This window comes from Prionailurus bengalensis, chromosome X (genome assembly GCF_016509475.1).
Source record: "Prionailurus bengalensis isolate Pbe53 chromosome X, Fcat_Pben_1.1_paternal_pri, whole genome shotgun sequence".
NCBI lineage: Eukaryota > Metazoa > Chordata > Mammalia > Carnivora > Felidae > Prionailurus > Prionailurus bengalensis.
This window is the reverse complement of record NC_057361.1, coordinates 36,352,075-36,379,377: the sequence shown is the minus strand read 5'-3', so window position 1 is coordinate 36,379,377 and position 27,303 is coordinate 36,352,075. Positions and strand designations below refer to the sequence as shown.

At 41.5% G+C, this 27,303-nt stretch overlaps 1 protein-coding gene across 4 annotated transcripts in view; it reads right to left on the bottom strand.

Moving 5' to 3' along the window:
* The window catches only part of USP9X (ubiquitin specific peptidase 9 X-linked), a 129,091-nt gene extending 115,134 nt beyond the window's left edge, over positions 1-13,957 (bottom strand). For all 4 annotated transcript variants that reach the window (XM_043570871.1, XM_043570872.1, XM_043570873.1 and 1 more), the window contains exon 1: positions 13,811-13,957. The gene's annotated coding sequence lies outside the window, so the exon portion shown is untranslated. The remainder of the gene's footprint in view (positions 1-13,810) is intronic.
* Positions 13,958-27,303: the final 13,346 nt, after the last annotated feature.

The following is a 27,303-nucleotide window of genomic DNA, read 5'->3' as shown; positions in this document are numbered from 1 at the left end:
ACACCTGTGATGAGCACCAGGTGTTATATGGAAGTGTTAATTCACTATACTGTACACCTGAAACTAGTATTACACCACATGTTAACTGGAATTTAAATAAAAACTTTTTTAAAAAGCTTGGAAAAGAGAGAAATAAGTTCTCCAAAGGCAGAGGATATCTACAAAATCTTCTCAGAACCTATGAGCTGCATCTGAAAGAGTAACCATAAGTAGCAAGTCAAATGTGAGTTCATGACCTGAGCCAAAGATGGATGCTCAAAAGCCTGAGCCACCCAGGCGTCACCCCCTTTTTACTTTTTGACTCCCTTCATCCAGGTCTTCCCCCACGCCCACCCACCTCTGGCAGCCACCAATCTATTCTCTGTATCTGAGCTTGGTTTTTGTTTTTTGATTCCACATATAAGAGATCATATGGTGTTTGTCTTTGGCTGATTTCACTTATCATAATGCCCTCCAGGTCCATTCACACTGTCACAAATGGCAAGATTTCATTCTTTCCTATGGCTGAAATAACAACCCATTGTACATACACACACAATGGAATATATGTACACAATCTCTTTATCCACTGCACTGATGGAGACTTAGATTCTTTCTGTATTTTGGCTACTGTAAACAGTGCTGCTGCAACAAACATGCAAGTGCATCAATCTATTCAAGTTAGCGTTTTCATTTTCTTCAGATTCCCAGTAGTGGAGTTATTGGATCAGATGGTAGTTCTATTTTTTAATTTTTTTGAGGAACCTCCATAATGTTTTCCATAGTGGCTGCATCAATTTACTTTTCCACCAACAGTGCACAAAGGTTCCCTTTTCTCCACATCTTTACCAACCCTTATTTCTTACCTTCATGGTTTATTTCTAAAGGCCATATTTTAATCTGAAGTATTGAATCTTTCAAGAGCGAAGATCTTTGCAGACATACTCTAAAGCCAAACATAGTTTTAACAGTAATGTTTAACTTCCTTATCACTAATAAATTCATTAAAAAATAGCTCATATTTTCAGCAATTCACTCAACTGATATTTTTTGTCAGCTAGTGATTGTGAGCCACTAGAGACTTCAAGCTGTCTACTAGTCAAACTTCAAATCTTACAGGCAGCAAGAATTAAATAGCCAAAATACCAGTAAGCATATGAAAAGGTTCTAACCATCATTAGACACACGCAAATGAATATTTAGGCTACAATCAGATATTCCTAAGTCTCCACTAAACTGGCTAAAATTAAAAGGACTGACAATACTAAGTGTTGTTAAGGAAGAGCCGTATGAACTACATCGGTGGGATTCTAAACTGGTGCAACCAACTACTTGGGAAATCTGTTTGGCAGTATCTATTAAAACTAAACAGATATAGGGGCGCCTGGGTGGCACAGTTGGTTAAGCGTCCGACTTCAGCCAGGTCACGATCTCGCGGTCCGGGAGTTCGAGCCCCGCGTCAGGCTCTGGGCTGATGGCTCGGAGCCTGGAGCCTGTTTCCGATTCTGTGTCTCCCTCTCTCTCTGCCCTTCCCCCGTTCATGCTCTGTCTCTCTCTGTCCGAAAAATAAATAAACGTTGAAAAAAAAAAATTAAAAAAAAAAAAAAAACTAAACAGATACATATCCTATAATCCAGCAATTCCACTTCTGGGTGTGTATCAAAAGACGCGTACTAAAATGATCATGGCACATTCTTTATAATTAGCGGAAACACCACAGACAGTCCAAATGTCCACAAACAGTACAATAAATACATCAGTCATGGTGTATTTCATACAGTAACTACCCAGTAACAAAAAGAAGAAATTCTTATGTGGAGCAAAAGAAGGCCAGACACAAGAGTTTATATTGTGTTATTCCAATTATGTGAAGCACAAAAAACATGCATAATTAATTCACTGAAAGATAGAAGGAGTATTGGGGTTTCTTTTGGGGGAGCAGGAAGGTGCAAGAGAGCAGGAAGGTGCATTCCTTCTGGAATGCTGGAAATGATACACTGATCTGAATGGTAGTTATACAGATATGTATGTACATTGCTATACACAAGATCTGTGGACTTGACTGTATCTAAGTTATATCTCAATTAAAAAAAATAAAAATTTATAGTAGGCAAGCCACTCAAAAGATAGTGTCAAACCTCCTTTGGTTGTCTAAGACACTGGTTCTCAAATGTGGTCCACTGAGACCCTTTCAGGAGACCCAAGAGGTCAAAACTGTTTTCACAATAAGATGACACTATATGCTATCATCACGGTCATTCTCTCTCCAGTATACGGTGCAGTGCTTCCAAAGGCTACAATGACGTATTCTATCACAAGAGATTGAAGGCAGAAGCAGAGAAGCCAGCTTTCTTCTACTAAGCCAAATGAAATATCTGCAAAAATGTAGAATACCATACCGCTCACTAGTAATTTTTGTTTTCTTGGAAAAGCTTTTTTTCATAAAAGTATTCTTTACATTAAGATGCAAGGACTTTTATTTCTAAATGTGTACACAAATTTAAATTTTTTTTCCATTTTAATTTCCAACATAATAAACTTCAATGGATATAAGCCCATGTAAATGAAAGCTCTTTGACATCCTCCACAATCATAAAGGGGTCCTGAGACCATGAAGTTTGAGAATGGCTGGCCTAAATGATATACAATGAAAATAAGCTTCTTTTGCTACTTCTCTTGTAGTGACGAAAAATAAGGTACATTTTCTCTGAAACCATCTGCGCCAGACAAATCACAGCTACTATATTTATCTGCATACTTTCATCCTCGATTCAGAAAAAACAACTTCCCCTGAATATTATTTTCCCTAGCTAGCTACATCAGTTTTTAACAGCAGTTTGTCCTTAAAGCTTAAGCTAGACTTCAGATGAAAACTTAACCAAACTTTAAGCTGCTCTGCCAGCAAAGAAATTATATCCTGGCTACCAACTCTGTGGTCCCTAAATTCATACTACAAGCTGTTGGCCAAGCACAATTAGCCCATACGAATCTAAATAAAATAAAGCCCTCCAGAAAAATCCAGACACAAAGACACACACAGGAAAAACAAGTTAGAGGAAACACTCAAATTATTTTATTACCCTTCCCTTTACTTGTCAATACAAATTCAACAACTCCTAAATCTATTAACCCTTTTTTTACCTTTCCTATGCTCCTGTACTTAAAAATTTTTCTTCTCTGGAATCCAGTTTCTTCCACATCTCTAAAGATAAAATTTATTAACTCAAAAAAAAAAAAAAAAAAAAGGTAGCTAAAGTCATCTCTTGTCCAACACCATGGTTTTACAGATAATAGTAGTGAGGTCCCAAGAATTAAGTGTTAACACAAAGAAAGCACATTAAGTGAAACTAAAACAGTACTCTTCCACTGACTACACCTTTTTCACTTCAAATACGAGTGCTGTTTTGAAACAAAAAACCTCCCAACTAGGAGCCAATGGAATTAATACGATTGTTTAAACAGTAAGATTATTAATCTACTTCTGTATATCAATCTAATTTAAAAGCTGTAAAATAACACCTATACAAACTATGGAAAGCCAACAGTTAACACTCTCTGGATGCCAGATTCTAGTCCCTTACATTTTAGGGGAGGGAGATGGTAAGAAAGGCATGTACTTTGACAATCCACTGTTTAAGTAATACAGCCACACTGGGAAAATAAAAATACAGTCATCCTATAACCCAGATTCCTCTCTGACCTTTTGATAGAACAGACAGAAGATCTCAAGTGGAGACATGAAACTGGAGACAGAGGAAGAGCTGAAGAAACGAGAGACAATAAAGGTGCTTTGCTTTCCAGCTCAGCCTTCTCTTCAGTGACAGAGCCAAAGTCAAATTAGCAGCAACTCCCTCTTACGAGGGAGTCCCAGGTGTCACACTTCCTTTACTCCATTCCCTAAACCATTCCCTTATCATCCTTCCTTTACTCCATTCTCTAAACCATTCTCTTATCATCCACAGTGTTAAAAATACTGTCTCAACTCCTCCTGGCTCCCCAACTCTCCTCCGACATGGCTGCCTGATGCCATCAGTATTATCTTTCAAAACCCCAAATCTAATCATCTCTCACTTAATTTCAGGGTCCATCTCATTACTCTAAAAACATTAAGTGCCATAATGTGGCACTCAAGGTTGGCCCTCGTGATCTAGCCTCACCTCCCACAATCCCTTCTCTCCCAATTATCTCCAACACTCCTACATTCTACTACTAACTTTTCTCTAACACTATACTTTGACTTCCATGCCTAGGTTTCAAGTAGTTGTCCTCCAATTTTGTCCCCAGGACAGAGTTGGCAACCAGGGGGGTGGGGGGAGCAGGTACTACTGGCATCTTGTAGGTAGAGGCAGGGAGGAATAGGATGCTACCTCACACAACAAAGAATTATCTGGCTCAAACTGTCAATCATGTTAAGGTTAAAAATCCTGATCTCAAGTTGCTCCCTCTGCCCAGAAGTCCCTGTTCTAATTCACACGGCCAACAAAACTACACTTGATTGAGCAAACCTCACTCAATCTCAAACTACAATGATTTCCATATGTAACACAGCACTTATCACACGTAATTGTCTGATCTACTTGACAATAGAACTTAGAAGGTAATAATCATCTTTGTATCCCTTGTGCCAGAATGGTATTAAATGAATGAATTCAATTCAAATGTTGTAAGATCGCAATCACCCAATCCAAAGCCTTCACTTTACAATTTCATGTTGGAGGTTAAGTAACTTGCTCACTAGTTGATAGAGTAATTACAACTGCAACGTAAACCTTTTGACTGAGATTAGAGCTCTTTACTACCCACTACTCTACTCTCTCAATCAGGCTGAGGGAGGTTCTGAACACCTAACAAAAGACAGAGCCCCAGGAACTTCTCAGAGCCACCTTCCAGGGCCTGTATCTGAAGAATCACAAAAAGTAGTAGAGTAAGTTAAAGCCAAAAGAAAAACATTGGAAAAATGCTACCAGAATTCAGAGAAAGTAAAGACCACTTTCCGACTAAAAAAAAAAAAAAAAAAATACTTCATGTATACGGCATGTGAGTTAGAGACTGGAGGCTAGCCATAAAGGGAGAGGTCAGGCTCTAAGAAGTAAAGCAATGGAAATAGAAAAGGCTGGAGCACCCACATCACGTATGGATTGTTTGATTAGGTGGGAGAACAACAAATCAACTTGGAAAAGCAGACTGGAACTATGTCAAAATGACCTTTTTTGGGTAGAACTGGCAGGGTAAATTTTAAGCAGCATTTTTCTATTTTAAGCAAGCTCTACAGTCAACATAGGGCTTGAACTCACGACCCAGAGATCAAGAGTCTCATGTTTCCACCATCTGAGCCAGCCAGGCACCCCAATTCTGAGCGGTATTTGGAGAAAAAGTGGGAAGAGGTAAGGAGGTACTTGAACGTGATTCTTCTGGCTCTGTAGATGAATAGAAGCCAGAGAACCTTTCCATGATTTCTCCTTTCACTGACATGATTCTTTTTCCCATGATGCACTGGGAATAACTAAGGTAATCCCTGAGTAGGAACAATTTAAGACAGCTGACATTTATGTGGCTCAGATAATGACATCCACAGTCAGACAAGGAATGCACCTGCAGGAAGTACCATTAGGTTCCTCCTCCAACCCTCAGCCTGGAATCACAATCCCTTTCACCCCAGCTCAACAAGCTCCAAGTCAAACTCCCTCAAGAACATTGGATAATTAATACAGATCTACAAAGCACACAGTAAATAGATATATACATACTGATTAAGTAGGAGTAAATGAGTTTTTCTGCAGTCATTTTCACAAGAGCCTACATAGTACCCTTCCTTTTCATACAGAATGCATTCCTGAAAATATGACAGAAGTCAAATATTACAAAGCTAAACTACAGATTCACATGTTCCCTAGAAGTTTTTCCAACTGAGTGCAGGAAAGTATTTTAAAATCCTTAATTATACCTCACCTTTCACATACAAGCTTTACTACACATTTGCCAAGATTTCCTGTGTCACCACTGAATGAAGTCAACCAACATAACCAATGAGCACAATCTAACCCCGTAATGTTAAAGATTTATATCCCTAATCAGTTCCCCATCAAGGATACTAAGTGTGGGACCTCGAGCTGATGCAAAGGACAGGAAACCCCTAAAAAGGATACTGAAGGGTTAAATAATAGAAGTGTGAAAGAATAAGGAGTGTATAGAGCATTAGGAGAGTCAAGTAAATGAAGGGTGGAGGGGGGAGATAAAGAAAAACATGGTAGGTAATTAAGTTGGAAAGTTATATTAAAGTCAATTTCATGATGAAAGTTTGGAGCAGTGTTTACAAAAGCAGTATCTAAAAAAGGAGCCGGGGAGGGAGGAGGGACATGAAACTGTCTCCTAGCCGGGATGATCAAATGGCACACACTCAAGTCCTGAGGCAGGAGTAAGTAGAGGCAGAGGGCAGAAGACACGAGGATACGTGACTTAGTAAATTATGTGACCAATGAGAACGTTTGAATAACACACATCTAAGCAACACTGTTGCTTCTAAATGATGGAATTATCAGAGGTGGGGTTTGTGTTTTGCTTTTTATTCCCTCATGCTCCCCGAACTTTTTAACAGAATAGATTAATTTCATAATCAGGTGAAAAATTATAAAGTAACATCTTTAGAAAGTTTTCCATCAAATAACAAACTGGTTTAAAGTATTTAAAAGGAAGCTTTGGTGATATGAAAAATTCACTTATACAAAACAATATCCCCTAAGACATCAAATTAATGAAGTATTTTGTAATGCCTCCTCTTCCAATTTAGCTTTCCTTTAGCGAACAAACATCACTGCCCTGCTTTCAAAGTGGTATAGACCCTTGGGGCACCTGGGTGGCTCAGTCGGTTAAGCGTCCGACTTCGGCTCAGGTCATGATCTCACAGTTCGTGAGTTCGAGCCCCGCGTCGGGCTCTGTGCCGACAACTCAGAGCCTGGAGCCTGCTTCACATTCTGTGTCTCCCCTCTCTCTCTGCCCCTTCCCTGCTCATGCTGTCTCTCTCGGTCTCAAAAATAAACAAACATTAAAAAAAGAAAAAGAAAAAGTGGTATAGACCCTAGCTCTTAATGGTTTGTAGACATTGATTTTTAAACTCATTCAAACTGGTATATATGACAGAACAATTGTCTTGCTCACCTTGTATTCCTGTCATCTGGTACAACACCTACCACATAACAAACATTTAACATATTAATTGCAGGATTTAAGACATTTATAACATATCAATTGCAGAATTTAAAACAAAGCACAAAATAAAAAAGATTCAAGAAAAATTAGACACAATGGTAAGCCTGAAGAAAGCTAAGATATGCTAGAAGTATCTCTAAACCAGTAATTTTCCAAGGGTGTTTCCATCCTTGGGAACTTGTTAGAAATGTATACTCTTGAACCCCATTCCATACTTACTAAATCAAACTCTGGGGGCTGGACTTTAGAATCTTGCTCTAAACCAGGGCTGGGAAACTACGTTCACAGACCAAATCCAGTGCTGAGAATGGATTTTACACAGCAACATGTACCATCAATTTGATGACAGGGAACACTAACTTTTTAATCCCCAATTAGGCAAAATACTGTACTTATTAGCCCCTCCCCATTCTATTCTTATCAGGCCTGAATTACAAATGATTGCACCAATTATCAGATTTTGAATTTCATCAACAGAGAATTGACCTAATATCCTCAATTTTGTCTCTTAGCATGCAAAACCTAAATATTTCTGATATGGCTTTTTACAGAAAAGTTTGCTGATCTCACACTTAAATTCGGGAGGTGTTATCAAGGAGACCAACCAAATCTTTCTACACTACCTTGATCAGAGATGAAACACTCTATTAGGATACAAAGGGGTCTAATACCATGTAATAATTCTCATGCTTTCTGGTGTCCAAGTTAATTGAGTAGACATACTTAGAAATTCTTAGAAGTAACCAGCTGAGAGAAAAGACCAGATGAGAGATGTAACCAACAACCTAAACTCTGAATAAACACCAAAGTCAGTACGGAGGAAATGGGTACAAATAGGGTAGGAAAGGGAGTCTTCTCCCACTCCTTTTTTTTCTTCCTAAATTTTCTTCTCTTCCCACTTCATAGGCTCTATAACCAAGGATGGGATCCAAGACTACCAGCTCAAAATCATCCCAAGGAAAACAATTCCTCTGATAATGGTTGCCCAATTTGGGTCTAAAGTGTTCAAAACTTTTATAATTGATCACTTACAGAAGGATAAACGGAAAGGAGCCATAACATGATGACCCATCAATTTTGTATGTAGTTTCAGATAATGGGAGTCAAATATTCCTCCAGATTTTGCCATTTAGGCAATTATCATAAACAAGATTATTCTACATGCTCCGTAATACAAAAAGGTAAAGGACAGAATTACTGACCTTATTTATTATCCATTACCAGAGAGAATTTAAGTGTGGATTTTAGGACAGTGACTACAAAGGTAATGGAAACCCAAGAATAATTACTGTCTTGTTAGATACGGAAATAGCTTCATGCAGGAGGCAGTCTACACACACTATCTTAGTCAAGTTACTTCAGCAGCTTTTTGAGCCATGTTCTTCATTTGAAAAACAAGGAGTCTGAGTAGATCTAAGACTCCTTCCAGGACTGCTCATCATGAAACAATTATCAGGTCAAAGTAAGGGACTCCACGCAATAAAGGGAGGGAGGGAGGGAGGGAGGGAGGGAGGAAGGAAGGAAGGAAGGAAGGAAGGAAGGAAGAAAGAGAAATCATACCAGAATATAATATGATTAACTGACTGTTCATACAACAAATAATTATTCATCTATGTGCCAGGCACTTTCTAGGTGCTAGAGATATATCAGTGACTTAGGGTCTGGAGTCTGATATCAAATGAAAGCCACTAACCTAAAAGAATTTGGAGGACAAAAATCAAGCAAAGCATCTGAATAAAATAAGTAAAGCAAAAAGAAAAGCACACCAACGGTGTAGAGGTAACTGACAGAGCATCAATACAGAAAAGGAATGGCAAGAGGAATGGCTGACACCAGAGTATGTAATTCCTGGCCAAAAAGTAAAAGCGTTGGTCAAGTACAGCTACTCCTAAACCCAATATGTAACAATTCTAATCCATTTCTACTGTACTTGACGTTCGTGCTCACTGGAGAAGACCAGAGTTCAGAATGAAATTCTATTTAACTAAAAGAAACTGAAATGTAAAATAAAATTCCGTTGGCTTATACCATAACTAGGTATATTTCTTATAACAAAATTCAGTCTCCATCTAGGAGGCACAATAAATGACAAAATTAGAGCTTGCAAGAACTTCACAGATCAGCTAGTCCCATGCCGGTCACTTCATACAACATAAGCTACTAGAAAATCGCAATCTCTAGAAAGTGCCTAGCACATAGTAGATGCCCAATAAATATTTGTCAAATGGGTAATAAGCAAACTAACGCCTTAGAACAGATATTAATAATGTCAGTACTACATCTGGGACCGTAACTCCAAGATGTTCAGAAAGACGTTACGAATTGTCTTCTGTGTGTATATACGTATATACATAAAACTCTGGAACCCTGGTCTCTCCAAACTATTAACCTAGTGTCTGAACTTTTTGCTACTTTGTGCCTGGAATTTTTGGCAATGTGACTGGCAAAATCAAGCTTGAGCAAGAACATTACTGCTTAGTGATAGGTCACAGAACTCAGTCTCAAATCTCCCTTTTCCCTGAAATGAAGTGCAAAGAAGCCCTTAGCTGCATATTAGAATTCTCTTTTGAGTTTTTTTAATGCCTAGTTTCCACCCCAAACTTACTCAACTACAATTTCCAAAGTGTAAGATCTAGGAAAATACATTTTGAAAAAGCTCTACGTGTAATTCTGATACGCAGCTGAGGTAGAAAATCATTGTTAGTGACTGGAAATAGAATCAAAAACCCATCTGCTGCCAAATACACATACAGAGTGTGTGTGTGTGTGTGTGTGTGTGTGTGTGTGTGTGTGTGTGTGTACTGGAGCCCACAAGACTAAAACAGGCACATTTGAAGAATAAATTTAGGGAAGATATCTAACAGTATACTTTTTCACACCTTATTCCTTAGAAGTACATTAACAGTGTCATTATATTCTACAGTAACAACTGAATGAATTCAAACTCCAATATGAATATCAGAAGTTCCACAAAGTCTTTTTTCCTTGTGACACTTTGTAGCATAGAAAATAGGACTACATGATCATTAACAGAAAGGTCTTTCACAGATCTTGTGTCACACACAGTAAGAAAGCTCATAGATTCCACATTAGCGGGCTCTTCTCGCAGCCTCAATATAGAATTTAACACAATGGACCAAGAGAATTACAAGAAATAAACACCAAATAAAGGTGTTTATTGGTACTTCATTTATTCCATAACATTATTGACCAATACTACAAAAATGCAAGATGAAACCCTTACTTTTGAAAACTTTTTGTAAAAATTACACTGATTTTAAACTAAGCTAAATAAAACTGAGAATTTTCTAATTGAGATAATAGAAGTTCACATGATACTAAGTGTTCATTTATGAGATGATTTAAATAAATTATTGGGAGACAAATGCCTGGATTTTGCACCTTTTAGGAATGTTACGGTGCGTAACATTATTTTAGTCATAAACACACACACCAACTAAACTATCAACCAGAATATGTTGGGAGACACACGGAAGAGGAAGAACCTACTTGCTGCAGAGCTTTCAGCACCTCCCTGGCTAACCAAGTTATTTCCCAAATTGCAGCTAATTGCCATATTTTTATTAAAATTTTAATCTAAAGCTACCTGGTTCAGGAAACAAACCAAAGATTGATTTTTTTGTTGTTTTAACAGTGATCAGGGTCATTTCACTAATGTGGCACAGTAGTTGAAGCGTCACTGGTTTACAGAGCTCAGTCCCTCATCTATAGGATACAAACAACACTACCTACATAAGGTAATAAATGGCAGATGTTTAACATAGTCCTGGCCGGTTATTAATGCTCAAAAAACTACAATTATGCTGATAACTGAAAACATTTGACAAAATAATTCATTTTATTTATCTGCTTGAAAGTTCAGTGAGAACATATTAACAGCATTAACGGTGATGTTCAACCCTGACCTCATGAAAATCACCCACAGTGGTTTTAAAGTAAGCCTTTGCCCAGGACCTGTATCAGACCTAATCGGTCTTAGGGAGTGAAACCCAGGCATCATTATTTTTTTTCCCTAAGCGATTCCAACGTGCAGTCAGGGCGGAGGGCAACGTATCAACCCTTTCCAAACACTAATGTTAGAGCCTATAAGACAAGAACTTAGTAACAAATAGGACAGCACAGCTACAATAACAAAAGAAAAAGCGAAAATCCTTTTTTCCAATTTTTAGAAAAAAAACTCCAAGATTCGGAAAACATACTAGCAAGAAGCAAAATATAACGCAGACTATCTATCATGAAACTATCACATTATTTCAGAATTCAAAAAAGAAAACAAAAACCAACCCAACTAGCTCAAGAACCACAGAATAAGATCCCTCCCCTAACTGCCCAGAAGACTTACAAGAGGACTGATCCTTTAACACCCCCCTCCATATATTTCAAACGATTTTCTTTAACCTAATTTAAACAAGGATTAGTTTCAATATTAAAATTCTAAAACTAAAATATAAATACTTCACTAAAGGTGAACTTATCAAATAACTAAGCTGAACGTATGTGTCTAACTAATCAAGAACTTGACTAGCAAATTCACGACGAACATTTTCAAAAATTGTAAGGAACGTTATTAATACCACGTCAAAAAAAAATTATCTTTGAAGAGACAGCCACGAAATCCCTCATCTTCTTGAGGCCAGAAAATTTATTTCAAGATCCTGGAAGAAAAAAAGATCCAAAGTAAATCCTACTTCAGCATTCCATTGATTTAACAAGAGAACCATGGAACACCAAAAAGAGATTACAATAATTTGGTGAAAAGTAAAATCTGCCCATAAAGTAACTTTCTGAAGAATTTCGATTCTCACATGTACTGTTCTTGCTGTTATTAAATACCTCCAGAAATTTTCCCTCTCAGAAACTACCAAGGTCAGCAAACAAAAGGAAGAAATGGCGTGAGCACATTAAGATAACACGTTAAAAAATACAAGTTAAATGTCCTTGCAAAAAAAACATATATAGGAAAAACGGTAGGGGGAAAAATTCGTATACTCCAAATACCTTATTTTCAAAATAGAGAAAACAAAACGTAACAAACGTTTTGAGTTCACCTTTGGTGCACCAATTCCAAATACTTCTGATTTTCACTCTATGCAGACACTCTAAACAATAACGCTTAATCTTTACGAACTTGGAAGGCATTTGCTGAAACCAAAATGGCAGCCCACCGAATCAGTAGACCAGAGAGATCTAAAGCAGAGTTTGCGGTCTCTATTTTTAAATTCAAGTGTAGGGATTAAGAAAGCCAAGCTAGTCGTGGTTAACGAGTCCTTACCATATAAATCGCTAAGAGTAGATCATGAGCAGCAAGAGGGGGTTAAGTACCTGCTGAAAAGTTTCCTAATCAATAAATACACCCCAGATTCTTCGTCAGAAATGAAGGTATACAATCGTTATGTGGACTTTGGAGGCTCAGGGGATTCACGGTGAAAGACTGTTACAAATATTTCCCTCCGCCCAAAATAAGGCACGAATATTTACAGCTACAACCCGCTCAGTTAAATTGAAAGACAGTCCGAATAAATTACTCACACCTGTAAACTGCCCGCTGGAAAATCCAATTAACGTTGTAACTAGGGAACTTTCAAAAAATACTCTCAGTTTAAGAAGGTTCTATTGGAAATCCTAAAAAAATTCCCGTGTAAGTTCCAGTCGCCACAGAAGTCCCTACAAAGATTACAAAACAGTGTATACACCTGCTCCGTACCTCTTAGTATTTCACAATGAATGAAAAATAAACAATGTATCAAACCCAAAGCCTCACACCACGAGAATCTGAAGGTTTCATTATAACAAGCTCGCACATGCTAGTATTTTTGCAGAAACGGTTAAAAATAGAAAAGTGATGGGTCCAAGCTGGCTTGGAAGCGATTTTTGCATCCAAAACATGTTTCGCGGCTTCGGCCCTCAGCGAATGAAGCGGGGGAAGGAGGTGTAGCAGGCCGATAACCCGGCTCAGGCTCCCAGGCCACACGGCCTAGGAGAAGCTGCGGGTTATCGCGGGAGGGTGGGGGGGCGGTGGACAAGTCGTCGGGCCTGATAGCCAGGCGTATCCGAGGCCTAGCTCTGCTGCTCCAAATCACTCCACCTCAGTAATGGCGTTTGGTGTCAAGTGGAACGAGACTAGGGAGGAGAGCGGCCGCGAGCCGACCAAGCTGCAAGCCCGGGGACCGGGGGGGGGGGGGGGGGGCGACTAGCCCCCCGCCGCCGACCGAGCCCCCTGGGCGCCGATGCGGGGGACGCACGCCGGGCCCGGAGACTCCATCCTCCCACTCGGCCCCAGACAGGACTGGAAGGGGGAGGAGGGGGAGGGACGAAGCCGTCAGCCATTTTCCCTCACAGTCCAAAACACACAGACACGCTCCCGGGACACCGGCTCGGCACGGAGCCGGGCCCTGCGCCCCCACCCGCGCAACGCGCCGTCGCCCAGCCCCGGGCGGAGGAGGGGGAGCGGGTAAGCTCCCTGGACCCGACGGCGGCCAGCCGCGGGTGGGGGGGGGGCGGGTGGTACCGTGGGCTCGCACACCCCCCTAGCCCTCCTCCCCTCACTCGGATCCAGCTGTTGGCCCCGGAAAAGCGCGTTGTCCCAGCGCGGCAGGCTACTAACCGCACGACACAGGCGTCTTGTCTTCAGAACCAGGGCAGGCGGAGGCAGCAGGCAACTGCGAGATTCACTCAGTCCTAGGACAAGGCCGACCCCGGGTGCATCCCAGGCCCGACGGTGACGGGCGACAAAGTGTCCGTTAACACCAGGGAGCTGCACAGGGGGCGCCGGAATTCGCTGCTCGCCGCGCCCGCCCTGCAGCAGCGGTAGCGGTGGCCTCGGCCGCCGCCTCCTCCTCCTCCACCAGCGGCGTTGGCGGCCCTCTTCCCCCTTCTTCCCTCGGGCCGGGGCTCTCGCTCGGCTCAGACGGGGCTCCGGGCGGTGCGTTTCTCCTGCGTCACCTCCTGCTGCTCCTCCTCCTGCAGTGGCGGCTTCACCTTTCCCTGGTCGCCGCCTCTGTCCTCGCTCTGGGCCTGGTCGCTTTGCTGCGACTTGCTCTTCGCTCCCGGCGCCGACCGGAGCACCGGGGGCTAAGGCGGCCGCCTCCCGGGAGAGAGGCGGCAGCGGCGGGCTCCCGCGAGGCCTGTGAGCTGAGCAACGCGGGGAGGGGCTCCGCACGGCAGAGGCCCGGACGGGCCGGGTGCTGTAAGCTTGCGGCTCCGGCGGCGGCGGAGACTAGCTTCCGCAGCCGCGGACGCCCGTCCTCGCCAATATGGCGGATCCGGCAAACCAAAAAAAAAAAAAAAAGAAAAAAAAAGAAAAAAAAAGAAAAAAAGAAAAAAAACCGCTCGGCCAGTGGCGGCGGTTGTGGCGGCGGCGGCAGCAGCACTGGTGGCGGTGGAGGCAGCAGCGCGGCGGCGCAGACTCCCACTAGCCCCAGCACCGCCCAAAACCGTGAGGTTCCCCGCCCCCCCGTCAAGTCCCGCCCCTCACAGGACCCACCCCTTGGCCCTCCTCCTCCCTCTCCTACCTACCCCACCCCCCCACCCCCCCCACCCCCCCCCTCGCTCAGCTGCTCCTTCTGCTCCCTTCTCCTCCACTCCGGGCCGTTGAGCCAGGGGAGTTGCGCGTGCCACGGGGGAAGCCGGGCCAGGCGAGAGACGCTTGGAACCGGGAGAGCTAAAGTGGGGGAGGGGAACACAATGCGGTAAAGACGGTTCACGCACAACCGTTGCTTCCGGCCGGCCCCTGTAGGGTCCCACTATGACCAGGAACTGTGTTCCAAATCCCTCAAGTCAAGACCGTTGTGAGGGCAGAGGTGACACGAGGACGGGGAAAACCGGGGGAAGGGAAGCCCGGAAGGATCTGGCGCACCACGCCGGAGAAGGAGCTGGGAGACCAGGACTGGCAGAGTGTGTGGTCAGGACAGGGTTAATCGCGCAAGCCGCATCTGCGTCCCTCAGAGTTTGACTCGGGCCGCTTGTTTTTGTTCCATTGTGAACCGTGGCCCCGCCGGCGAGTGCCCGGATGATGACGTCACCAGCCTCCCCCTTTTTCCGGGATTGTGGGGGGAGGGGTAGCGGAAAGACTAGATCTGGAGACCACGCGCTGGGCGGTCGCACCCGCGATGCGTGGGGGTCCCGGGGGGCGCAGCTGACCCGCGTCACTTGGCTCGTGAGCCAGCCAGACCCACTGGGCGGTTTCCTTGGAGGTGGCAGCGGTGCAAGGTCTCCAAGGCCTGGCCACCTGCTCCGCCCCGATAGTGGGAAGGTGTGGCTATCTCCTGCGGGGTGGGGGGGGGGGGAGAATAAGAGGAGGAGGGCCTTCTCCCCACTCTAGGAAACAGGTGCTCTGAGAAACTCGTTCACATGATCCTGCAGCATCAGTAGCTGAAAGCACTTGGGCTCCCTCACAGCCTATGACCGACCACCCTTTAGCCTAAGAGCCCTTAGAACAGCAAAGAAAAAATGATTAAGTGCCACGGAAGGCATAGCGACTAAGCAGTACTAAATGTAGCAAGATTATTCTCTTTTGCCCAATCATCACCACAATTCAGAGTTAAAACCCGGAAGGGGTTTAAGAACCCATGACCCACTATGTATGTCATGGACGACTTTCTACATGTTTATATTCCAAAGTGAAGGTTATCAGGCTAATCTCAAATAAATGGGATGCTTGCAACAATTCTATACAGTCCACCTTGGATGCCCAAATGAAGAGAAAAGAAATGTGGTTCCTAATCTACCACAGATTTCATTTTGACTTAAAAATGCTTCTGGGCACTAAATGCAAAATTCTACCAAAACAAGATTATTATATTTTGTATGAAACAGATTTAGTTATGCTATAATTATGTCAATTTGTAATAGAGTTGTTAAAATGGAATCAAACTAATTTGGGATGACAGCACACTAGTAGGGTCTTAAATTTTAAAATCCTTTATACACTACTAGACTATGTTTTCACCACAAAAATTATCTAATGAGATGTCCAAAAAATAATTCATAGCCCTAATAATGCATAGCACATTTTACACTGTAGGTTTGCTACATACACGATTTTACTTAATCCTTATAAACTCTCTGGGGTAGTCCAAACATATACTGCTATCACTAACTTTAGATAAAGAAACAAAGGATAAGCAATTTACCCAGGATCAGTCAGGATTGGAAAGTGCTTTTAACCCTATCAAAACTGCACCTTTAAAAAAATATCCACTTTCACCAATTCTATTCAACATTGTACTTGTGGTTTGAAACCACAGCAAGAAAAAGAACTAGAAGACACCTAGGTAAGAAAGGAGCAATTAAACCATCTCTATCCTCTATTTGCAGATGACATGATCTTATATATAGAAACTCCTGGGAAATCCACTAGAAAAAACTGTTAGAGCTAATAAATGAGTTTAGCAAAGTTGCAGGATATAAGATCAATAAAAAGCCAATTGTATTTTTATATACTAGCAATAATCTAAAAATGAAATTAAGGGGCTCCTGAGTGGCTCAGTCAGTTAAGCGTCTGTTTTCAGCTCAGGGCGTGATCTCACAGTTCGTGGGTTCAAGCCCCGCGTGGGATCTGTGCTGACAGCTCAGAACCTGGAGCCTGCTCCGGATTCTGTGTCTCCCTCTCTCTCTGCCCCTCCCCAACTCACACTGGGTCTCTCTCTCTCTCAAAAATAAACATTAAAATATTTTTAAATAATAAAAAATAAAATTAAGAAAAAATTCCATTACATCATTACATCAAAAAGAGTAAAATACTAATGAATGAATTTAACAAAGTACAAGACTGGTACAATGAAAACTACAAATCATTAAAAGAAATTAAAGATGACCAAAATAAATGGAAAAACAGCCCACTTTCAAGAGTTAGAACACTTAATTTTGTTAAGATAGCAATATCCCCAACTTGATCTTCAGAGCCAACCCAATCCCTATCAAAATCCCAGCAGACGTCTTTGCAATAAGCCATGAAAAGATGTTCAACATCACTAGTCTAGAGGGAAATGCAAATCAAAACCACAATGAGATACCACTTCAAACCCACTAGGATGGCTTTAATAAAAAAAAAAAAAGTGGAAAATAAAAAGTGTTGGCAAGGATGTGAAGAAATTGGAACACTTGTGCACTGCTGGTGGGAATGAAAAATGGGGCAGCTGCTGTAGAGAACAGTGTTTGGCTGTTCCCCAAAACCTAAACATAAAATCACCATATGAGCCAGCAATTCCACTCCTAAGCATATACCCACAAGAACTGAAAGCAGGGACTCAGACACGTTTTCATCCTTGTTCATGGCTGCACTATTCACAATAGCCAAAATGGAGAAACAATCCAAACATCCACCAATAGATGAGTGAAAAAAATAAGCTGTGGTATATACAATGAAATACTATTCAGACTTTAAAAGGAATGAAATTCCAATACATGCTACAACATGAATGGACCTTGAAAACAGGCTAAGTGAAAGCAGCCAGACACAAAAGGTCACATATTGTAGGATTCCACTTAATAAGGCACCTATAACAGAAAAATTCATAGACTACAAGCAGAACAGAGGTTACCAGGGGCTGTAGGAGGAGGGAAGGGAAACTGTTTAATGGGTAAGGTGTGTTTCTGTTTGGGATGATGAAAAAGTCTGGAAGTGAAAGCTGTTGATGGCTGTACAATGTTGTGAATCTACTCAAAGCCAATAAAAGCTACACTTAAAAACAGTTAAAATGGGGGGTGCCTGGATGGCTCAGTCGCTTAAGACTTTGGCTGAGGTCATGATCTTGTAGTTTGTGAGTTCGAGCCCCACATCAGGCTCTTTGCTGTCAGTGTGGAGCCTGCTTCAGGCTTTCTGTCTCCCTCTCTCTGCCCCTCCTGTGCTCTCTTTCAAAAATAAACATTAACAAAAATTTTTTAAAATGCTTAAAATGATTTATGTTATATATATATTTTACCACAATCTTTCAAAAGTGGGAAAAAATTCAATTTCATATGGTTTAGCCTATAAATTACACTCCCACCAGCTGTTCTAGGGGGACTTAGTTTATCAAGTCTATCAACTCACCAGCAACTCACTCTTTCCTATGCTCTGTGAAGCTACCATATGCACCTTGGCTCCCAGGAGGTGTGTGGCATGCAGGACTGCCCACTTTTGACACCTCTGATATCCACTCAGTTAATGGGATAGGCAATGAACAATTCCAACTTAAAAGAATAGGTTCAATGCCAAAGTGCAAGCTCCTTAATGTCCATATAGTCCAGGCATTCTTTCTTATTTCTTTTGTTTTGTTTTTAGTTTTTTTTTTTAATTTTATTTTAGAGAGAGAGCATGAGCAGGGGAGGGGGGGGAGAAGGAGAGAGGGAGAGAGGGAGAGAGGGAGAGAGGGAGAGAGGGAGAGAGAGAGAGAGAGAGAGAGAGAGAAGATCCCAAGCAGGCTCCATGCTCAACGCAGAGCCCGACCCGGGGCTCAATCCCACAACCCTGGGATCATGACCTGAAGATCATAACCTGAACCGAAACCCAGAAGCAGGGTTCGACCAACTGAGTTACCCAGGCACCCCTAGTTTCTCTTTTCTAACACGTGCCCTTTACCTTTAAAACTGTAATTTTTTACTTCCTGGTTCTGTCTTGATAGGGCAAAGCCTTATTATATTACATTTCCTCATAAAATTTCCCATTGCACTCTTATTTGTCCAACCAGAAATGCTTAATAAGTATACTCATTGTTTACTAGGACACTTATCTTCAGGAACAGACACAACATGAAATAAGTCAGACAAAGACAAATATCATAGGATCTCACTTATATGTGGAATCTAAAATCCAAAACAAACAAAACAGAAACAGACCCATAAATGTGGAGGACAAACTGGTGATTGCCACAGGAGAGGGGGCTGAGGGTAGGCAAAAAGGGGGGCAGGGGAGTGAAAGGAACTGGCTTCCAGTTATGGAATGAAAAAATTACAGGGATGAAAGGTACAGCACAGGGAATATAGTCAAGGTACAGTAACAGTGTTGTACACTGATAGATTGTATCTACATTTGTGATGAGCATAGCAAAATGTAGAGTTGTGTAACACCATGTTATACACCTGAAACTAATATAACATTATGTGTCAACAACACTTCAATTAAAAAGAAAAAAAAGAACAGAACTTCCTAGGTAAGTGCTTGATACTATTTAATACTTACAGGGCTACAAATTCCAAAATTCTATAGATAAGGGAGTCGAAGTCAGACGCCCAACCGACTGAGCCACCTAGGCGCCCCAAAATAAATAAACATTAAAAAAAAATAAAAGTGGGGCGCCTGGGTGGCGCAGTCGGTTAAGCGTCCGACTTCAGCCAGGTCACGATCTCGCGGTCCGTGAGTTCGAGCCCCGCGTCAGGCTCTGGGCTGATGGCTCAGAGCCTGGAGCCTGTTTCCGATTCTGTGTCTCCCTCTCTCTCTGCCCCTCCCCCGTTCATGCTCTGTCTCTCTCTGTCCCAAAAATAAATAAACGTTGAAAAAAAAAATTTTAAAAATAAATAAATAAATAAAAATAAAAGTGGGGCACCTGGGTGGCTCAGTTGGTTAAGCGACCGACTCCTGGTTACAGCTCAGGTCATGATTTCATGGTTCATGAGTTTCAGCCCTACATCTGGCTGGCTCCATGATGCCAGTGATTCTCTCCCTCTCTCTGCCCCTCCCCTGCTTGTCAGCATGCACTCTTCCCCCACCCTCCCCGCCCCGAATAAATAAACTTAAAAAAAAAAAAGTGAACCTACAAAGTCAACCTGGTTTTCTCAACCATTTTTACAATCAAAATTGCACTGCAGTCACCCAGACCACCCATTTGGTCATTCAAACACCAACCCAAATTCTTACTACATTCTCTCTACGTGGTTGCAGCCTGGTGAAACTTCAGCTCCATTTTGCTTTCTGCCTTAGCACACCCTCTCTATTTCCTCATGGCCAGCCTGGAAATTTTGTAAAAAAAGGCAAATTTTCAACCAACTCTTCCTTACAGATTAAGGGCTCTGTCCTACAAGACTGCCCACCTCACCCCACTTCAGATGTCAAATGCAAAACCAGGATGTCACCTATGCTTCCGTCCACATGGCCTATAAATCAAAGGTTCCCGTGACACCCTCGTTAGGTTCCATTAATTGGCAAGAGCAATTCACAGAACTTGGAGAAACATTTTACTTACTAGATTACTGACCTACTATATAAAAGGACATAACTCAAGAACAGCCAGATAGAAAAGATGCATAGGGACAGGACAGGTGGGTAAGAGGCATGGAGAGTCCATGCCCTATCCAAGCGTGCCATCCTCCCATATCTCCATTCATTCACCAGCCTGGAAGCTCTATGGACCCTCTCACTTTCGGGTTTTTATGGAGGCTTTATTACACAGGCAAGGTTGATTAACTTATTGACCATTGGTGATCTATTCAATCTCCAGTCCCTCTCTGTTCCCTGAAGATTGGAGCCCCCATCTTTAGGTGCTTTCCAGAAGTCACCTCATTACATGAACCCAGTTGTGGTGGAGAGGCGCTTGTTATGAATAACAAGACACCCATTTCACCTTTATGGCTCTGAAGCCATAAAGTTTCAGGAACGGAGGACAAAAGGCCAAATATTAGGACAAAAGATGTTCCCACTGCTCTTACTGCTCAGGAAATTCCAAGGATTTTGGGAGCTAGGAGCCAGGAACCTTGGAGAAAGACCAAAGATATGAGAAATATATTTTGGTCATCTGAATGAGCAAATATGTATTTCTTATAAATCACAATACCGCAAGCTCATAAGTATCCTCATTTGCTACTACTTCATATACTTCAACATAATTAATTTGGAACTTACTAAATTAGAACATGGTATTCAGACAGAAACAGTCTAGAATTCTATGCTTGCCCTATCATTCATTAGATTTTTTTAAAAGGCATTAATCAAATCAATAGTATAAACAAAATTGTAAGAATCATTTACAATCTTGTCTCTCAGTACAGTTCTTTTGAAATTTTAGACAAATCTGTTAAAATACTAAACTCCTGGGGGGCATCTGGGTGGCTAAGTCGGTTAAGCATCTGACTCTCAGTTTCGGCTTAGGTCATCATCTCAGTTTCATGGATTTGAGCCCTAGGTTTGGCTCTGCGCTTATAGTGTGGAGCCTGGCTGGGATTCTCTTTCTCTCTCTCTCTCCGCCCCTCCCCTCCCCACGCTGTCTCTGTCTCTCTCAAAATAAGTAAGCAAACTTAGAAAAAAAAAAAATGCTAAACTCCTGGGGGCGCCTGGGTGGCTCAGTTGGTTGAGCATCCAACTCAGTTTCTGCTTGGGTCATGATCTCACAGTTTCATGAGTTAGAGTCCCTCTATCTGTCTCTCCCCCGAAACAACAACAACAACAACAACAAACAATTTAACTCCTAAATCATTCTTAGCAATTAACACAGCTTCTCTAAGGCATCTGAGAAAAGCGTAAGAATGACTTGAGGGCTCAGTTTCACACAGAGCTTTCAAGAATCAATAGGTGCCCCCACCAGGGTGACCAGGGAAGAATTCATCTGCTAGGAATATATAACATACAGCTGGCCTTTGAACAACATAGGGTTAGGGGCACCGACCCCCCCACAAGCAGTCAAAAATCCACATAAAACTTGACTCCCCAAAGACTTAACTACCGTTAGCCTACTGTTGACCAGAAGCCTTACTGATAACATAAACAATTAACACATAATATGTATGTGCAGCTTATATTGGATTCTTACAGTCACATAAGCTAGAGAAAAGAAAATGTTACTTTAAACAAATCAAAAAAAGAAAATACATTTACGGTGCTGTACTGTATCAAAAGTAACCCACGTATAAGTGGATCTGCACAGTTCAAACCTCTATTGTTCAACTGTCATTTGTACATATTCTAATACATATAAACACATTCTACATGGAAGATGCAATAAAATGCTATTTCTCTAAATACACTCTGCAATTCAAATTTTTCACAAATACAAAGAGGCTTTCTTTCAACCAAATTTGGTGAGGTTTCTGGTTTTTTGCTTTCGTTTACATTTGTCGTCTAAGCATTGCATTTTTGACTGCTAGAAACAGCTATTCTTTCTTGGCTCTTCCGTACATGTTTTGCCTCTTTCTTTTAGATAAAATTTATTTTTTTTAGAAAGCATGCAAATGGCGATTTGTCAAAGAGCATCAATTCTTTCCCTTCTTTTTATTTTTGGGCCCATTTCAGGACTTCTTCTTTTTGGGTTGATCTAGGTAATAGAGAGGACATCAGTGCTCTGCTCTTGGGTTTGCAAACTCAAGAAGCCATTTGCAGAAGGTGCTATTTGTGGCTGTATCACTCATTCAATTTGCTCAAAGACTGGAGAAAAAATACATTGTCTGCAAATCAGCCACTCTTTTCTGCTTTACCAAGTCCTTCAACAAATAAGGGACTGTATATCAAAATACTGATTTATAATAGCTTTTTTCTTAATGTTTATTTTTGGGGGGGGCGGGGGAGAGAGCAAGCAGGTGAGGGAGAGAGAGGGAGACACAGAATCCAAAGCTGGCTCCAGGGTCTGAGCTGTCAGCAAAGAGACTGATGCCGGGGCTCAAACTCACGAACTACGAGATCATGACCTGAACCGAACTCGGATGTTTAACCGACCGAGGCACCCAGGAGCTCCTATAGTAGCTTTTAAATGTGTGCTAGGAATGCTAGTGTAACAGGTGGTATAACCAACCTGGTCCAAGCCTAACCTGGACACCAGATATTTAAACAAAATAAAAGTTGCATGTGTATCACAAATAAACATTACTGTATATGTAATATAAAATTACAAAATGTCTGGCAAATGGGAGAAATTTTCCTTACTTCCATCACCAAAACTAATAACCACTATCATTTTTGTGTATTATCTTCCAGATTTTTTCATATGAATACTCCTCTAAAAAACTACAGAAATAATGTAACCAAATTAAGAAAGTTTGGAAAATTGAAAAACAAATAAAAACAACCTCTATAATGCTAAAATGTGATTGCTATAATTTTGGTGTATTTTCTGCTAATCTTCTGAAATTACATTTCCTTTACTTATTTTTAAGATAGTAGGTATGGGTATCTATCCTTTTTTATTTTTTTTAATTTTTTTTAACGTTTTTATTTATTTTTGAGACAGAGAGAGACAGAGCATGAACGGGGGAGGGTCAGAGAGAGAGAGTGAGACACAGAATCTGAAACAGGCTCCAGGCTCTGAGCTGTCAGCACAGAGCCCAACATGGGGCTTGAACTCACGAACCGCAAGATCATGACTAGTGCCGAAGTCGGACGCTTAACCAACTGAGCCACCCAGGCGCCCCTATCCTTTTTTAAAACATTTATTTCCCTTCAAAGAACACTCAGCGAAGAACATTCATTCATGCTATTTATTTTCTGTACCTTGCCATTTTGTCACTTAAAATATCTTGCAAATCTTTCCATATCAGGACATGCAGAACTGACCTTTTTGATTACATAGTATTCCATTGGGTGTATGCATGAGAATTTAAATAACCCGTCCTTTACTGATGTATGATACACATTTGGCATGTTTTTAATCATTTGCTGTTATAAGAAAATGCTGACTTCTAGTTTCTGGCCCAACATGTAAGAAGCTTGGAAGTCATTACCGGCATCCTTACCAGAAAGGCTGAACAGATGAAAATCAACAGCTCTTCTTAGATCCATCAGCAATTTAAGGTCACAGAGCTGTGGACTCCCAAAATCGAGAGACAGGCAAATACAGATAATTACCAGTTTACTACAGCAGAAGCCTTAGAACCGAAGCCTAAAGCTGGAAACCAGTACCAGGCTAAAAAAATTTAAACTATAATGATGAATCACTGGAGGCTCAGTGTGGACAAGCTAGAGTTCAAGACACCAGGTGTGTGTGTGTGTGTGTGTGTGTGTGTGTGTGTGTGTGTGTGAAAGAGAGAGAGAGGGAGTTAGAGTTGGGGGAAGGTCCAGTCCAATTATGGGGGAGGAACTCCATAATTCGACCTCTAGGAGCTCCACCATATTTTCAAGGGAAATGCGCCTCCTGCCTGTCAGTAGGGGGAAAGGGAAAGTAAGCCTAAGGGGGTGAGGGGGTATCTCTAACTCCAGCACCAGCCCCCTCTAGCCTTTGTGTTTCACCTCAATTGGAGGGAAAGGAAAGAAATGAGAAGCACTCATAAAGGGCACAGCTCAGGGGCCCAGGCTCACTGAAGACTGAGACCTAATCATAGGGCTATAGAATGCCCCCCACTTATTACCACATCACTAAAGGTCCATTTACCACAGTTCCTTTTCCCCAGTATATGATCTCCAACATTCAACCAAAAATTACAAGGCATACCAAAGACACACACACACACACACACACACACACACACACACAAAAGCCACAGTATGAGGAGACAGAGCAAGCATCAGAACCAAACTCAGATTTGGATGAGATGTGAGAATTATGAAACCAGGAATTTTGTAAGTCTAGGATTACCATGCTAAGAGCTCTAGTGGGAAAAGTAGACAACATGTAAGAACAGATAAGTAATGTAAGCATAGAGTTGGAAACTCTTAAGAAAGAATCAAAAGGAAATGCTAGAAACAGAGACACTGTAACAGCAATGAAGAATGGTTCTGAGGGGTGCCTGGGTGGCTCAGTCTATCAAGGGTCCAACTCTTGATCTTGGCTCAGGTCATGATCTCGCGGTCCTGGGACAGAGCCCTGCAACAGAGCCAACAGTGTGGAGCCTGCTTGGGATTCTCTCTCTCCCACTCTCTCTCTGCCCCTCCCCCACTTTCTCTCTCTCAAAATAAACAAACATTAAAAAAAAAAAGAAGGGGTGCCTGGGTGGCTTAGTAAGTTAAGCATCCGACTTCAGCTCAGGTGATGATCTTGCAGTTTGTGAGTTCCAGCCCCGTGCCCCGTGTCAGCTATGCTGACAGCTCAGAGCCTGGAAGCTGCTTCGGATTCTGTGTCTCCGTCTGTCTCTACCCACCCCCCCCCCCCCGTTGCTCATGCTTTCTCTCTCTCTCAAAAACAAATAAACATTTTAAAAAATTAACAAAAAGAATGCCTTTGATGGGCTCATTGATAGATCAGACATGGCCAAAGAATGCGTGAGCCTGAATAAGTTAACATAAACTTCCAAAACTGAAATGCAAAGAGAAAAAATTAAATAAAAAGAATGGAATATCCAAGAACTGTGAGGCAATTGCAAAAGGTGTTACATACACACAATGGGAATAACAGAAGGAAAAAAAAGAGAAAGAAAGGAACAGAAGGAATATTTAAAGTAATAATGGCTGGGAATTTTTTTTTTCTTAAATATTTATTTATTTTTGAGACAGAGAGCGTGAGCAGGGTCGGAGCAGAGAGATAGGGAGACACAGAATCTGAAGCAGGCTCCAGGTCCTGAGCTGTCAGCACAGAGCCTGATGCAGGGCTGGAACCATGAACTGTGAGATCATGACCTGACCTGGAGTCTGATGCTAACCAACCAAGCCATCCAGTCGTCCCAGGCTGAGAACTCTCTAATGTTAGTGGCACCAAACCACAGATCCAGGAAGCTCAGAGAATACCAAGCATGATAAATGCCAATGAATGTGTACCTAGACATACCCTCCTCAAACTATAGAAAATCAAAGACAAAGATAAAATCTTAAAAGCCAGAGGGAAAAACACCCTACCTAACAGAGGAGCAAAAATAATAATAATAATAATAATAATAATAATAATAATAATAATAATTACTTTGGAGTTTTCTTCAGAAACCAAGCAAATGAGAAGAGACAAGAGTGGAGTGAAATATTTAGTGTTGAAAGAAAAAACCACCAACGCAGAATTCTATATCCAGCCAATTATCCTTCTGAAGTGTAGGGGAAATAAATACACTCTCAGACAAACAAAAATTGAGGGGACTTGTTGAGAGCAGACCTGTTAAAAGTGCATCAGAAAAAAAGAATATATAGGTGAGAAACTTGGACCAACACAAAGAAAGGAAGAACATTAGATAAGAAATAAATGAAGGTAAAATAAAACATATTTTTATGCTTAATGGATCTACCAGATAACAGTTTGTTCAAAATAATAATAGTGACAACGTTAGCAACAATAATAGCAATCACAACATTTAATAAGCTTACAGATAAGTGATATAAACAACAGCAATGTTATAAGGAATATAAGGGAGGAACTGGGAATATTCTAAGGTACTTGCAACTATCATGAAGTGATATAGTGTTACTTGAAAGTGGATATGGACTAGTTTCAAATGTATATTGCACCCTCTAGGGCCATCATTTAAAAAAGGAGTATAATTGGTATGCTGAGAGGAAAGAAAACAGAATCATACAAAATGTCCTGTTAATGGCACAAAAACAGACACTCAGATCAATGGAACAGAATAGAGAACCCAGAAATGGACCCACAAACATATGGCCAACTAATCTTTGACAAAGCAGGAAAGAATATCCGATGGAATAAAGACAGTCTCTTCAGCAAGTGGTGCTGGGAAAACTGGACAGCGATGTGCAGCAGAATGAACCTGGACCACTTTTTTTTTTTTTTTACTTTTTTTTTTTCAACGTTTATTTATTTTTGGGACAGAGAGAGACAGAGCATGAACGGGGGAGGGGCAGAGAGAGAGGGAGACACAGAATCGGAAACAGGCTCCAGGCTCTGAGCCATCGGCCCAGAGCCCGACGCGGGGCTCGAACTCACGGACCGCGAGATCGTGACCTGGCTGAAGCCGGACGGACGCTTAACCGACTGCGCCACCCAGGCGCCCCTGGACCACTTTCTTAAACCAGACACAAAAATAAACTCAAAATGGATGAAAGACCTAAATGTTAAGACAGGAAGCCATTAAAATCCTAGAGGAGAAAGCAGACAAAAACCTCTTTGATCTTGGCCACAGCAACTTCTTACTCAACACGTCTCTGGAGGTAAGACAAACAAAAGCAAAAATGAACTATTGAGACCTCATCAAAATAAAAAGCTTCTGCACAGCGAAGGAAACAATCAGCAAAACTAAAAGGTAACCGACAGAATGGGAGAAGATATTTGCAAACGACATATCAGATAAAGGGTTAGTATTCAAAATCTATAAAGAACTTATCAC